At 40.9% G+C, this 15,411-nt stretch overlaps 1 pseudogene; it reads left to right on the top strand.

Moving 5' to 3' along the window:
• Window positions 1-10,528: 10,528 nt before the first annotated feature.
• LOC124102894 (ubiquitin carboxyl-terminal hydrolase 17-like protein 6) lies at window positions 10,529-12,026 on the top strand (annotated as a pseudogene).
• The last annotated feature ends 3,385 nt before the right edge of the window (window positions 12,027-15,411 follow it).

Raw genomic sequence — 15,411 nt, forward strand, 5'->3', positions numbered from 1 at the left:
TGGTGGAACAGTTGCTAATAAAATGTTAATGTCTATAAAGTGTCTAATATCCATTGTCTCTAGGATTTTTCTTCAACAGGAAAAAAAATTACTAATGCTATTCAGTACACTTGTCTGATACCTTGTTTTTTTAAAAAAATACATAAATTAGATCTGACATGTATAAAATTAATCATGGATGTGTTTTTATGGAGATCTGATTGGTTTACAAAGTTAAACTGCTCAAAGTATTTTATGTTATTAAAATGGATTCATTTACCTAAATTTATAAGGTTTATTTCAAAGTATAAACAGAAAGAGGGATCAATGGATTAAAAATTATTAAAAGGTTCTAAATATAAAAATAGCTTGAGTAAAAAAAATGTTTCCAGGTTAAAAAAAAAAGTCTTAATGTGGTAAAGTAAAATTGTAATACCTCTAAGTAAACAATAGGGACTAATTAAGTAATATAAAGATCTATAAATAAAGGATAAATATTAAAAGGTTTATATATCACTAAGTTGGTTATATATGTAACCCAAATAGTTAAAACTCTTCAAGGTTGTTCTCTAAAAACAGATATTAATGTGCTGATATAAACCAAAGTTGATTTATATGTTAAAATGATAAAAACTTCTTAAAATATTAATTACATTGTGTCTGTTAAGTTTTATTCTCTAGAGCAACTAATCTTGGAGAAATTAAGGTTTGTACATCTGTGGTTAAATAGCAACTGTTATTTTAGAGTACTGTCTACATTGCAGAGTCTATATTTTTCTTTAAAGCTAAACTTGGTTAATATAAAAACAGCAATATAATTGTGGTACATTTCTCTTCTTTACATATTAAATGTGTACATATCTTTCAGGTATGCAAGTCTTTAAGCTAAAAGATTTAAAGGAACATTTTATCAACCTGGTGTTTCCAAACTAAAGTTGTCTGTAATGGTAATTTTAAACTTATAAGGATAACAGATTTTATTGGGGATTTATTTATATCATTCGATGTTTTGTAACCAAACCTTATGTTACCTTTTACACTGGGATATGAAATTTTAAAGGTATTTTAAAAGATAATGGGAGCCTGATCTGTTTAAAAGTTAATATTATAAAACATTTTTGCTACTTTTCCACACAAGAAGAAAGTTAAAAACTCTCAGCCTTTCCCTAATTCACATGTTAGATGTAATATCATATTGAATTAGCAAATATTCATACACTCAGGAAATAATATATGTGAACTTTATAAAATGATATCTAAAAAGAGAGACAAAGATCAGCTTCAGAAATAAAATACTTTACCTAAGATTTATGAAGAACCCCACCTTATCTGAGATAAGGCTCTACCTCCCACCTTATAGCATGTCAGAATGACTTCAAAGTAAGCCAGACTTCAGCTCATTTAAAGTTGTATTCAAAGATTGATTTTATTGTAAATATTACTGTGATATCAAATAGAGTATATTATGTATAACTCGGCCAAGATTCAAGATTATATACAAGCTAACATGTTTTTACTGTTGTTAGTTTCACTTTATATTTATATTTTCCTTAGACGTGATACTGTTAACGGTTTAAAGAGGTATACTTCAAGAACACATATCTAAATTAATTTGAGATATTAAGCCATCATCATCACACCTTACATGTGTGAGGCACTGGGTTCGATCCTCAGCATCACATAAATAAACAAAATAAAAGTATTGTTTTAAATACTTTTATTTTGTTTATTTATACAGCTAAAAAAATTACTGTAAAGTTATAAACATTAAAGTTAAAGCCCAGTACTCTTACTTTAAGACTGATAAGACTGACTTGCTGGGTGTTTAAGGCCAAACTTAAAAATTTAGGTTAAAATAAAGGGGCCAAGAAAACTAATATTTGGCTCTTGCTCTCTGAGTCAGCCTGAACCCAGGAAAAGAGGAAGAACTTTGCAACTCTGGGCCACATAACCTCCCAATTAGGGAGACTAATGAGATCACTGGAGAACAGAAAGCCAATCAGTGTGCATGCTGCCGAAGAGGAGAGTCATTGGAAGGGGGAAACATACCTGATGCTTCCAAGGGAAGCCACATGGTCAGCAAGACCTTGACCCATCCTAACGCAGATGGCACTACAGAGCTAAAATGCTGCTCACGACTTCCCCAGGAGTGTCCCCCAAGGGAACTCAGCTGACTCTTACCAATAGATAGGAGCAAGGTCAGTTTGACCTAGTTTGATCTTAAAAATCTGGCAAAAACTGTTAAAAACCAAAGCACAGTTATTCCTGGGCATTTAAAAAAGTATTTTAATGTAACTTAAGATGTACACTTGTGTTAGCACCCCCAAGAATAAGTAAGACTGGAGGCAACAGAAGAGAGATTCTTAGGCAAGAATGTCTGATAACCATCAATAGAAACTGCCAGAGTCAGAAGTTTTTACTCAGTTTAAGGCCTACAGGTCTTCCTAACCATCTACACAGGTACACTTTATCAATGTTTACTAGTATAATTGTCTATTCCTGCGTAACAAGAGATCTTTACTGAACACAGAGGTCATTCCAATATATATAATTTTAAAAATCAGATGATATTAACTAACTTAACTAAATGTTGTGTCTACATTTCTGATAACTCTGACAATGTTGAAGTTTTACATGCAAAACCAGGACTTGAATATTTTTTAATGGACAATCATATAAACATTGCCCATATGCCTAGCTTTGGAAACATACTAAAATCCTCAAAATTAATCTGTGGGCCAAATGATGAGAATGTTACCAAATGTGACATATTTGGTCTACCTGAGCATAATGTGCTGTATAAACAGAAGTAAAACCACAAAGATTGATGTCTTTAGACTATGACTGTTTAGTCTCAGACTCTTCTAGAGAAATTAATATATGACTTTACATAGGTGCATTATTACCAAATTACTATTTCTTACCAAAGCAGAAATCTCATCTGCAGGAAAATTCATTTAAACAGGATGATATTGAGGAAGGACCAACTTACAACTCTGCAATGATTCAACATTTGTTAACTCATAAAGGAAATCAATACAATCTCCACAAACAGTGTGGACCATCACCTAGTGTCAACTTATATCATAATGAGCATCAGAAAAATCATAAGTAAGGCAAATCAAGTATGCAGGATAGGGCTTATAAAGTGCTGCAAGCCCTGGAGAATGCTGGAATGAAGCTATTTCAATATCAACTAGGTGGAAAAAACTTTATTCAAATTTAGGATCTGGGAGAACACAAGAGACCCACACAGGAGAGAGACTGCATCAAAGTAATTTTGGTGGGAAAGGCTTCAGTTATGTTTCTGACCTTAGATCCCATAGGGAACTCATGCTAGAGAGAAACCACATAAATTCCATCTGTGTGGAAAAGGCTCAGTCCATTATGGAAACTTAGCTGTAAGGAGAGAACACACATTAGAGAACCATATGATGGCCATATGTGTGAGGAAGCCTTTAGCTATACTCCACCCTTAGACAACCCTGGAGGGATGCTATTCTAGGTGATAAAGCCTTTATTAATACCACTAGGCTCATAGAACACTAACACTGGACAGAAACCACATGAACATCATCTTCATGGAAAAGGCTTCAGTCTATCTTCTCATTCTAGATAGCTAGAGAAAGTTCACACTGGGGAGAAACAAAATGAATGTCACATGCATAGGAAAGCCTGAGTCAATCTTCTAGTCCTAGAAAGCGTCACAGAGCTTGCACTGCAGAGAAACCACATGGATGTCATGTGGGCAGGAAAGCCTTCAGTGCATCTTGTTTTTGGATGTGGTGCTGCAGGCCAAAGCAAACTGCTGTCTGTAGTGATTCTGTTCCCTCCTGCAAGGACTCTACCATGAAAATCACTCTAGTTGCCCCATGGTGAAAAGCTTGTGACTACAAAATGTGCACCTTATCAAGTTGAGGGGGTCTCCTACCAATGGATTTTCCACACCCCAGCATGATGTTGAGTTCTTCATTCCTCACACTGTGCTTTTGGAATATTTTGTTTCTTCACTTTCAACTTGGCACTGTGGGGTTATTGATATGCACATGGGCAGTAGAAATAGAAATGACTTTTTCTGGGTAAAACATTGGGGGTGGGTCCAACTTGCAAGTGATCATAATGCAGCACCCACAGATGTCCCAAACTGCATCTATCACCAAAGTCTCCAACATGATGTTGTGTATCATGTCATGTTTGCAGTTCTCACAAGACTTGCTTGAGATATGGATTTGTTTGTTGTTTGTTTGTTTGTTTAGGATTGAAACCAAGGGTACTTAACCACAGAGCCAAATTCCCACTCATTTTTATTTTTTATTTGAGACATAATCTCACAAAGTTGCTGATGCTGGCTTTGAACTTGGAATCCTCCTGTCTCAGCCTCCTGAGTCACTTGGATTATAGGCATGTACTGCAATACCTGCCTAAGATATGGAGAAGGGAACATTTGCATAAACAACATAAGTATCTTCATGAATCTTCCAGACAGCAGGAGAGAAAAAATAAATGAATGTGTCATGTGTGGGAAAGCCTCAGTCAATCTTCTAGTCCTTTTGGTCCTAGAAAAGATGAGAGAGCTCACACTGGAGAGAAAGCATATGAATGTTACATGTGTGGGAAAACCTTCAGTTAAATTTCTATTTCTAGAAAGCATGAGAAAATCCATACTGAGGGAAAACCACATGAATGTCACCTGTGTGGGAAAGCCTGCGGTTGATATTCTAGTCCTAGACAGCATGAAAGAGCTCATGCTAAAGAAAAACCATATGGATGTAATTGTGTGGGAAGGGCTTCATTTGATCCTATTGCTGCTAACAGCTTCAAAGACACCACACTGCAGATAAACCATGAGAAAGTCATCTGTGTGAGAAATGTTCTTGCTAATGTGCTATTGCTTTGTGACATGTGGAAACACACACTATAGAGAAAGATAAATGCATGTAGCCTATTTTGTTCAAACTGGATTCCACTGACATACTCCAGGGTCAAGGGGTATGTTCTCGGGTCAGTGCACTGCTGAGAAGACAGAGATCTCAGAGATCATCCAGACATCCCCCAAGGTAGTCACTGGGACAACAGGGATTAATTTAATCCTACACTTCCATTACAGCTCACTATATACATGCATATCAACTCATGTTTTCCTGGAATTGACTTCATGTAAGACCCTTTACATGCTGATTTACTGAGTGCCAATGTTAATGTCAATTTACTTTCCCATAATTCACAGAGTCAATGTCTTTGTGTCTGTTTCCAGCAGTTGGGGGATCTCAGCAGATTCACCCACTCCGCAGCTGGGAAGGCTTCTATTCACTAAGTGCAGCCTGTTCCCTGTGTCTTTGCCTCCTCAGGACAAGAGTGCTCTCTTAGTCACCTGTGTGTGATGGGCGTGGTCTTCCCTTCCATGGAGTGTCTCACTCCCACAGAGTGTAATTGGATAGTGTGATTTTGAGGGCACTCTGATGGCTGAAGAGTTTTGGAGACAAGTCGAGGGTCTTACCCACTGTAAATAATCTCCTGCAGTAGGACTTGGTCTTGTGGAGTGATTTGATTCAACCGTGCCCACTTGCCATGTTACTGAGAGACATGCAAGTCCTCTTACAAAGCACTGGAAATGCCACAACTGAAAAATATACAAACCACAGTCACATTGTCCAGACCAGATTAGAACAGATCTCCCATGCAGAAGAGACATGGAAGTGAAGTAAATAAGTGCTGCCCAGAGGGGAAAAGGATCAGGGCACCTGGAGGAGACTCACCTTTAGACAGGATCAGGACTCTGCCACTTCCTCCCAATTAGGCGGCTGCTTCCCCTGGGGTCTCTTGGAAGATTTCTGGAGTAGAGCCTTCTTCTGATGCTCCTCTTCCCTGCAGAACAAACAGTGGCAATTATATGTATCCAAGTAGAAAAGCAGAGTATAATATCCTGGTCCCATTAAGTGCTTGGTGATACACATATAGAAGCCTTGTGACCTTTGCTAGGTCTGTGGCTTCGCTCATGTCACACCCTATCACTAACCTCAGGCAGCTCTTCTCATGGTCCATCTAAGCAGTTTCATATATTCTTCATTCCTTTTGTGTCTGTGATGTGCCAATCACCTACAGGTGCTCTGACCCCTCCCCATTACTGATTGATATGAGAAAAAATGAGCTCCTGGGCTTGGCTTTCTTGTATGGAGCTCTTGTCTATTTCTTCTTTTTTTAAATATTCATTTTTTTTGTTGTAGTTGGACACAATACCTTTATTTTATTTATTTATTTTTACATGGTGCTGAGGATGTAACCCAGGGCTTTGCACATGCTAGGCAAGCCCTGTACAGCTGAGCCACAACCCTAGACCTCTTGACTATTTTTCCAGTTTTTCTGTAACTGCCTGGAGATGGAAGTGCAGTGGTATGGAGAAGGAGAGACAGCTAGCTTGGGATGCAGTGCTGGAGGGAGACTACCACACTTCCAATGCTCACCTTTGCATGGGTCCTTCTGCCCGCAGGCTGGTTAAAGTCCCCTGTGTTCTGGAGATTTGCAGGCTTTTTGGTGCCTGGTTCTCTTTCTCCTTTGGGCCCAAGGGTTGTGGGGAAAGTGCCCCATCCCAGCACTTCATTGGGCATCTTCTGATCCTGGTTCTGTGTCCAAAAATCCCACAGTTCTTGCCCTTCACCTGTGGGTGGAAAATGAAATTCTCGGTGTATCAGCAGAACCACAGCCATGGCTCCATTACCAAGAAAGGACAGATTTTCTAGTCTGAGTTCAGTACTGCATTTTTAGGAGGGATTCAGATGGGGGAACCTATTGATTACTATGCTATTTGAGATTCTAGGGTTGTTCCCAAAGCACAGATTTGACAGGGGCACTAGTAGGAAGAACTGGAGATCCTGAAAGAGAGGATATGGAGTCAGGTTTCAACAAATGCACAACATCCTGGCTGGATATGATACTTATTTGGAGGTACAGTGGACTCTGGCAGCATCTCAATAGACCAGTTGGCCTGGTGAGGAGTTCCCAGTCTAGGCCCTCAGGGGACTGGGATGAACAATTCAGTTACAGAGACAGAAGCATGCAGGATGTAACCCATGCTCATTGATCCATGTCACCCCCTGGCTCTCCATATACCGAGGCCTCCACTTATCTGGGGTCCTCCTCCTCTGGTGGGGGAGCCCTGGGACCCACTGCTGCCTTTCACATTCTGGGTTTCATGGGTCTGTGTGGCCGAGGCTGTGGGGAATGACCCGTCCACTGCCTCATCTCCTTGGAGTCAGGTCTGCCTTCCTCAGGGGCTTGCTTTTAGAATTTTCTGAATTACAAGGAAAAGAATAGAAAAAAATATCATATTCACAGAGAAACAAATACTTTTCCCCTGTACACTGAGCAAAACTCATGACCACAGAGTCAAGTCTGTTACCCACAATGTGATGTCCCTTTGCCAGATGATTCTATATTTATTTTCAAGAAACACTAAATCTTTGAAAAGTAAAGAGGATAAAGTTTTAAAAAATGTTGCTAAACTAATGGAAATGGGATTATAATATAGCAAAATTTGTGGGATGCCACAATAAGGAGCACTAAAAGGGAAGGTTCTAGCAGTGATTGCCTAGTTATATATATACATTTAAATACATATATGTGTGTGTGTGTGTATGTGTGTGTGTGTGTGTGTGTAATCTCCAATAAACAGACTAAGGAAACACCCAAATCCAACACAGTAGTACAAATGAAATAATAAATATCACAAAAGAAAGGAAGTGAACACACAAGAACAATGATACATAACACAAAGAACCTTTGTGATGAAATAATAAATAAAGTTGAAAAACCTTTTGCTAGAGGAACCAGAAAATATAAACAAAAATAACAGGGGAGAGGCAGGTGACCTGAATAAATTAGAGATGACAGGAGACATTGCAACTGACACCATAGAAACTCAGAGAATCCTGAATCATGAGGAATTCTTTAATATATGTATATAATAAATTTGAAAATCTTGAGGAAATGGACAAATTTCTGGGCACACATAACCTTTCAAAATTGACCTCAGTATATATTGAAAAAACAGGAATGGAATTGAACCAGTTGTTGTAAAGATTCTCCCAAGGAACATTCATGGGTAGATAGGATCACTGCTGAGTTTTAGTAAATTTTAAAGAGGTTCTAAAAACAATGCTTCTCAAAATGCATCTGTGCAATTGAAAGGGGGGGACTTTTAGAAACCTATTCTGTGGAGCCAACATTGACCTGTATATTTACCCAAACTGAGGAGGGCACAAGAGAAAAAGCAAAGAATAAACTAACCACTCATACCAGCCATTAGGAAGGAAATCCTGTCATTGTTAAGAGCTTGCCTGCAACTGGAAGATGCGATGTCCTAGGCTCCAGTGTTTTCTCTCATGTGTGGAAACTGAAGGAAACAGATGACCCAAAGGTAGAGGAGGGATCCTCAAGGACTGGATAGGGTGTGGCCAGGGTGAGAGAGGGAAATTGAAGACAGAGAGGAGGGGAAATGGGTAGAAGGTTAGATGAACAGGGGAAGGCTTGACATGTGCATGGATGGAACTACCAGGTTTAAGCCCATTAATTTGTTCAACTTACAGTTTGAAATGCCCATGGCAAAAATGACCAGTTTCCATAAGACTCCTCCACCTGCCCTTAGAACTCAGAATGGTGGAGTATGTTTCCACTGAAATTTGACTCTTCCTGCAGTCATTAAAATGTTGAATGATTAATGTAATCTTTCTAAATGCAAACACCCTCTGTTTACAGTGAAGTGAGGCTTACCCAAGGACCTACACCTCCATCATTTCCTGTTTCTCCTCTACTCTTTTCCCCAGCCATAATCTGAAGAACCCATTGGGAAGGGAATCCATCCTGAGGTCCATCTGTCCACCTCTGGTCTGTCAGCAGGTTGTCAGGCAGGGGGCTGCTGGGCAAACACCACAGGAGCAGAGTCAGCTTCCTAGATGTCACAGGAAATGGAGGGACATTGGATACTGCCCTGGGGCCATGGGATCAGATGCCTTGTCTAATGCAATCAACCTAATCCCTGTGGATATTCCTGTTAAAAAATGACTCACACATTTACATCTCAGTTCTGTATTCCATGTATCTGATTTGGAAATCATTGGGTCCTGGATCAATGTTACTTACCTGGACATCTGTGTAAACCTTTCTGAGCTAATACTTATTTATATACAGGTTCACAAAAACAACACTTAAATGGTTCTCAGGCACTTAGTAGATAAGAAATGAAAGATAATATTGAGTTCATATGAATTTGGGTTACTGTGGTCTGAAGGATGATTTTTATGTCTTTACATTTAAAGATGCATTTGTTAAAAGAAATACATTTGAGTGGTTCAAGTGTTTGTAAGAAACACATTATTGTGAGATGAATGATATGATTTCAGTTTTTCCTTTAAAAGTCCAGGTCTTTCTCTTCCCCTCTAGAGTTTGGAATAAACAACTTGTGACTTGAAAATGATGATTTTTTTGAAAACTGGTGGTGGACTCCTCACATGTACATAATTTTCTAGAAGTTTTGTTAAAGACTCAAATATAGAGATGAATAAACCATTGGTGGTATTCTGAGAAATCATTTTGCAATCTGTTCTTTGAAATTCTTCTCTGGTTTCCAGATTTTGATTATATCTGTCAATACTTGGTCCCCACCCTGGGCAGAGAGGTGGGTTCCATGCTTTCCTTCAGAGCCCTCCACAAGCTGCACACACAGAAGGCTGTCCATTTTATAAGCCAACAGAGGTAGACAAATATATTTCAAACTATGTTCCAGATCATTCCACTGAGGAAGGCAATTTGACAGAGGTAAGGAACCAGAGAATGAACACCTTCATCCATTAATCTTATTTAAACTATTTATGACCCTATATGAGTGCTGGCATTTGGTTGGAGAAGTCTGTACATATGATACATGAGTACTGGAAGGAACATTATTGTGAACATAATAGAAAACTTATTCTAACTGGTATTCCCTGCCTTGTTGATATTTCTTCCAAAGACAAGCAGGCATATTCCTAAAGGACTTCCTTTTGAATTCAAAACCATCATGAAAATGTGTCAGGACAAGTCCAACATGACTTGGTTCATTGAGAAGGAATTGAAATGTATATTTTCCTCAGGAAAGTGGTTTAAAAATTTAAAAAAAAACATTTCAATAAGTAAAAACTTCACTATCTCTGAGATATTACCAATATGAAATTGTGCACACCTCAAAATGCTTATGAAATGTGCTTATAAAAATGCTCCTGGGATCCAGGAAGTGAACTGACCACACCCAAATCCCTAATCCTATTAAGTGCTTGCTGGTGATTTGTGGATCTGGCAGGAAGTTAGTGGGTGTGGTCAGGAGGCTGAGCTATAAAAGGCTGAAAACATGAAACAGGCTGTCATCTGAAGGCCAGCTCTGAAGGAGAAGCTCTCTCCTCTTGAGCTGCAGCAGGGAAACCTGGTGGTCACTGCTCCTGGAGACATGGAGGCAGCTTCACTCCACTGTGGAGGTGAGTCTCACTTTGATGACTGTATAAAACCTGAATGTTAATCAAATGCAGCTGATGCTAAAGTCCATTTGGGTTCTTCTCTACCTGCAGAGTCATCGTTGTCACCTTGCCCTGAGGTACACTTCAATAAGAATTCAGCTCCTGTGGGGCCACTGCTGGCTCCTAGAGGGAAACTTTGTCTGAACTGGCAGAGACCGTCCGCAGCTGGTGCTGGGCTGCAGAACATGGGAAACACTTGCTACGTGAATGCAGCCCTGCAGTGCCTGACATACACACCTCCCCTGGCCAACTACATGCTGTCCCAGGAGCACTGCCAACGCTGTCCTCGTCACAGGGTCTGCATGCTGTGTGTGATGCAAGCCCACGTGACACGGGCTCTCCGCCACCCTGGGGATGTCATTCAGCCCCTGCCTGCATTGGTTGCTGGCTTCCACAAATCCCGGCAGGAAGACGCCCATGAATTTCTGCTCTTCACTCTCCATGCCATGCAGAAAGCATGTCTGCGTGGGCACAAGCAGCCAGGTGCTCACTCCAAGGAGCCCACCCTCATGCGCCAGATATTTGGAGGGTGCTGGAGATCTCAAATCAAGTGTCTCCACTGCTGTGGCCTTTCAGACACTTTTGACCCCTACCTGGACATTATGCTAGACATCACAGCAGCTCCCAGTGTGCAGCATGCACTGGAGCACTTGGTGAAGCCTGAGTGGCTGGAAGGGGAGAACGCCTACCAGTGTGGTGTTTGTCAGAAGATGAGGCCAGCCTGCAAGACCCTGACCCTGCAGAAGGCACCAAAAGTTCTTATGCTTGTATTGAAACGGTTCTCGGATCTCACAGGGGAAAAAATTGCTGAGCACGTGCACTATCCTGAGTGTCTTGACATGCAGCCATACATGTCTCAGCAGGGCAGAGGCCCACTGGTGTACACCCTCTATGCTGTGCTGGTCCATGCTGGGGTGAGTTGTCACAGTGGACATTACTATTGTTACGTAAAAGCTGGCAATGGCCAGTGGTACAAAATGGACGATGCTAAGGTAGTGGCCTGTGACATTGCTTGTGTTCTGAGTCAGCGTGCCTATGTGTCCAGAAGAGTAACTTGAAAATGACCATGGGAGTGTTTCCCTAGGCAGGAAACCAATAGCTCCTGGGACTGAGGACACAATCTTGGGAGCCACCCAAGGAGAGCTCCAAGGAGACTCCTATAGCAAAGTAGTAGAGCCAGAAGAGCACTTGCTGGATACAGCTACTGGAGAAATCACCTTGGATCAGTGGAAATTTCTCCAAGATCAGAACCAACCAAAGTCTGAACTCAACCTCAGGAAAGTGGAATTCACTCTGCCTCCCAATGTCATCGTAATTCACCAGTCAAAACACAGAGGAAGCCAGAGCATAGACGATAAGCAGGAAAAATACAAGCAGAGCAAGGATACCAAGTACAGAGTAGGTGAGGAGTTGGTGAACACTGGCCAACTCCCATGTGTTGCAGGAAAGGCCAGAGCCACCAAGATGAAGAACGAGCAGGGCAAGAGGGCAGTAGTTGTGTTCTAGCAATGCAGTACAAGGATTACCCAAGTGCATACACAACAAGATGAAGGCTCACACACACACACACATACACACACACATACACACACACACACACACACACACCGATACACATGGAGGAGAACTCCCGAAATGGCTGGAGAGAGGGAAGACTTCAGATTAGAGGTGCAACTACCATTTATATTCGGGTCTTCAGAATCCCTCGGAGGCCCCTGAGTTCCCTGGCAAAGTTAATGATGATCTTGGAGGCAGAACATGGTGCCTTGCCCACTTACACAGCTCCAAATGTTCTGAGCCCTGCAGCGACCCCTGGGCTTCCCAGCCTCTGTGCGTCGTGCCTGTTGGTCAGGCCTTCTGGCTAGGCCTCTTCCCTTCTCTGACCCCCACCCCAGGCAACCTTGTTTTAAAAAAATGTATCAGTGAAAAATATGTAGGAGCAGAGCTGCCAGGACATTGTGGGTCTGGTAGATTAGAATAGAAAACAAAAAGCTAGGTTGCCTCTTGCTCCTCCCATCTCCGCTGCCTCCCTGAGTCACTCCTGTGCAGCTCCAACCCCCAGCTCCCCAGTCTAGCTGCCGATATTTGAACATGGCAGACATGGACAACAAAGAACGGTGTGGACTTGATCAAGATTTGGATTGCCGCGTCCGGCCAAGGGAGCCGAGTCCGGTGAGGGACGGCGAGGTTAAAAGACACACAGGACACCAAGGTTCTTCATCCAGGAGTCAATACCCTTTATTGCTAACACACCTTTTTTTATACCCCAAGCAGCAGAAGTGGAAAACTACCCAAAAGCAGGAGGGAGGGGGGAGAAATTTAGTTTCAACATCTATTATTGTCAGGTACCGAAACCTCCCTTAACAAGAAGTCCATGAGACCAGAAAAGGTCAAGGCATTCCCGTGGGATACATATGTCTCAGACGGACAAGCAGGAACAGAAAAACCGCAAGTTCGCCATGGCCTTGTGAGCTGGCCACACTGGCATGCAGAACAAACTAGTGGAGGTAGGGCTCCAGGGGCCAGGGTGGACCTGCTGCCAACATTGGATGATGTTGAAGAAGTAGTAGAAGAAACTGGTGAAGAAACAAAAAGCAAAGCGTGTCAACTGACTGTTCAGATGATGCAAAATCCTCAGATTCTTGCAGCTCTTCAAGAAAGATTGATGGTCTGGAAACAGAGACAAAACCATATATCTACAGTCACCCGATCCTTGGCAATGTTGTCAAAGCACACATTGGATAAAACACCCCTATTTAAAAAGTGGTGCTAGTTCAACTGGTTATTCCACATGAGGAGAATGAAGCTAGACACTTATCTCTCACCCTACAAAAAATTCAATCACAATGGACCAAACACCTTGGACATAAATTTAAAATCATGTAATTTCTAAAAGAAAATTCATGGTCAATCCACCACTTTTTAGGCACACGAATGACTTCCTCAATAGGAGCCCTAAAACTCTGGAACTAATGCCAAGAGTTAATAAATGGGATGACATTAAATTAAAATGCTTCTGCACAGCAAAGATTACAATTGGGAATGTGAAGAGAGAGCCTACAGAAAGGAAAACAGCTTGGCTAGCTATTATTCTGACTGAGGTTTTACATCTACAATGTGTAAAGGTCTCAGAAAATGATAAAACATAAAACAATCAGAAACCCACCTTCTAAATGGGCAATTAAACTGAACAGACACTTCTCAAAAAGAGAAATAGAAATGGCCATCTAATACATAAAAAAAGGTTCAACATCCTTAGCAATTAGAGAAAAGCAAATCAAAACCAAACAGGGATCTCATCTCATACCAGTCAGAATGGCAATCTTCAAAAACAGAAATAAAAATTAATTCGAGAGAGGACCTGGATAAAATGGAACACTTTTACACTGTTCGTGAGACTGTCAATGAGTCTATCCACAATGGAAATCAGTAGGGAGGAGTCTCAAGACTAGGCATGGAACCACCATATGACCCAGCTATAAAACTTTTCAGTATGTGCCCTGAAGAATTAAAGTAATTGTACTGTGGTGACAAATGCATACCCATGTTTAGGGCAGCACAATTCACACTACCTGGACTATGGAACCAGCCTCAGTGTCCATCAACAGATGAACTCACACAGAAAATGTGGTATCTGTACATAGTGGAGTTTTATTTAGTCAGAAACAATAATGAAACTCTGTTATTTGCAGGGAAATGGATGGAACAAAAGACCCTCCTGTCAAGGGAAATAAGTCAAACTCAGAGAGTTAGGAGTAGTATATTTTCTTTAATATGTGGAAGCTAGAGAGGAAAAAGGAAAGTAAGGGTGGGTGTGGATCTCCTAAAAATCAAATAAAGATCAGTAAAGGAAAGGAGCAAAGGATGGGAGGAGCCAGGGGAGTAGGAAAATGCTGGGGAGTGATGTTGGCCACTTTATGTTGTCTTACTGTGTGCAGGCACAGGTGTGGAACAACAAATCCCATCCACATGCACAAATATAATACAACAATTAAAAAATGTAGAGAAAACTAAAAAGAAAACTGTACAGGTCATAAAGGCAAGAAACCAAATGGAAAACGTCAATCACCAGAGACAAAACACAAACCCAAAGGCCCACCATCAGTGGGATACCACACTCAGCCACTTCCTACCTGCCTTCAGTCACCACCCAGTTAATCCCTTTAAGGCTTTCAGGCACTGATTAGATGAAAGTTATCACAAGCCAATCTCTCACCAATAAAGTTTCATGCATTCTTTCACATAATCCATTGGGAACCTCATATCTAAACCATGAAACAGACCTTTTCATTCTCAGCCTCAGGGATGGGATAAGGCTTCTTCCCAATGCTGGGGATATGCAGTGGACATAGACTGAGGGGGTTCTTCCCCATTGCCTTTTATATTCTAGCAAAGCAGGCAAAAATGCAAAGACCAAATCTAGAGTACATGACAATAGCTTTAAACCCACAGTAAGTGAGAAAGCAATATAAACCTATGTCAGTGATATACACGGAGAATACAATATCCTCCAATTAGATTACAACACAAAACCCAGCGTTGCAAGATATTCATCATCCATTTCATTCATAATAATGCAGCGTATGGAAAAAGGAGAACTGTGTGAAATTGTTTTATGATTCTGAACATAAAAATCTACCACTTGAATCAGAAGAGCCTGTTGTATTTGGCATTTGGTACTGGGGATTGCACACAACAGAGTTTTACTATAGAACCACAACCCAACTAAGTTTTTGTACTTTTCTTTTGAGAGAGGGTCTCCCTAAGTTTCTGAAGACCCTGATAAATTGCTTAGGAGGGCCTAGAACTTGCAATCTTCCTATCTCACCCTTGCAAATAAAAAGGATTAGAGATATAAATGAATTCATTTCCATTTCAATGATGAGTCATT

This window comes from Marmota monax, unplaced genomic scaffold (assembly GCF_021218885.2).
Source record: "Marmota monax isolate L192 unplaced genomic scaffold, Marmota_monax_Labrador192_F-V1.1 WCK01_AAM20220418_F8-fsc00288, whole genome shotgun sequence".
Lineage (NCBI taxonomy): Eukaryota > Metazoa > Chordata > Mammalia > Rodentia > Sciuridae > Marmota > Marmota monax.